This window comes from Micropterus dolomieu, linkage group LG09, assembly GCF_021292245.1.
Source record: "Micropterus dolomieu isolate WLL.071019.BEF.003 ecotype Adirondacks linkage group LG09, ASM2129224v1, whole genome shotgun sequence".
In the NCBI taxonomy this organism is placed as follows: domain Eukaryota; kingdom Metazoa; phylum Chordata; class Actinopteri; order Centrarchiformes; family Centrarchidae; genus Micropterus; species Micropterus dolomieu.
Window position 1 is genome coordinate 1,892,894 of NC_060158.1, and position 476 is coordinate 1,893,369.

A 476-nucleotide genomic window follows, 5' to 3' on the forward strand; every position below is an offset into this window, starting at 1 on the left:
GGGTGGGGGGGGGGGGGGGGGGGGGGGGGCTGCTTTCTTTTTAAAAACTAAAACATAAGGTTCACCCCCTCTCACCAATGCAGCCATTTTCATACAGTCCCTAAAAGCAGAGGAACTACCTCAGTACAGTTGGGTGAATTTGTTTTTGTGCCTGTGATCAAAGCGCAGGTGTAATTTTCTTTTTCAAAACAGGAAGTCAGTGGAGCTCGGATACATACTACACACACACACACACACACACACACACACACACACACACACACACATTTATAGGTAAATTTGGAGGGCAAACTGCAAAAGAAAAAAACTAAATTTGTGATTGTATTTCCTGCCAACGAGTATTGCTTGTTTTCTTTGTTTTTTAAATTCCTCTTTTTCATGGTAACCTTGAGTCCGTTTAAACTGATGTCACGATGATTCGATCACCACGCTGGGATGTCGCAGTCCAAAAGACACCTCCAAGATCTGTACGTCAA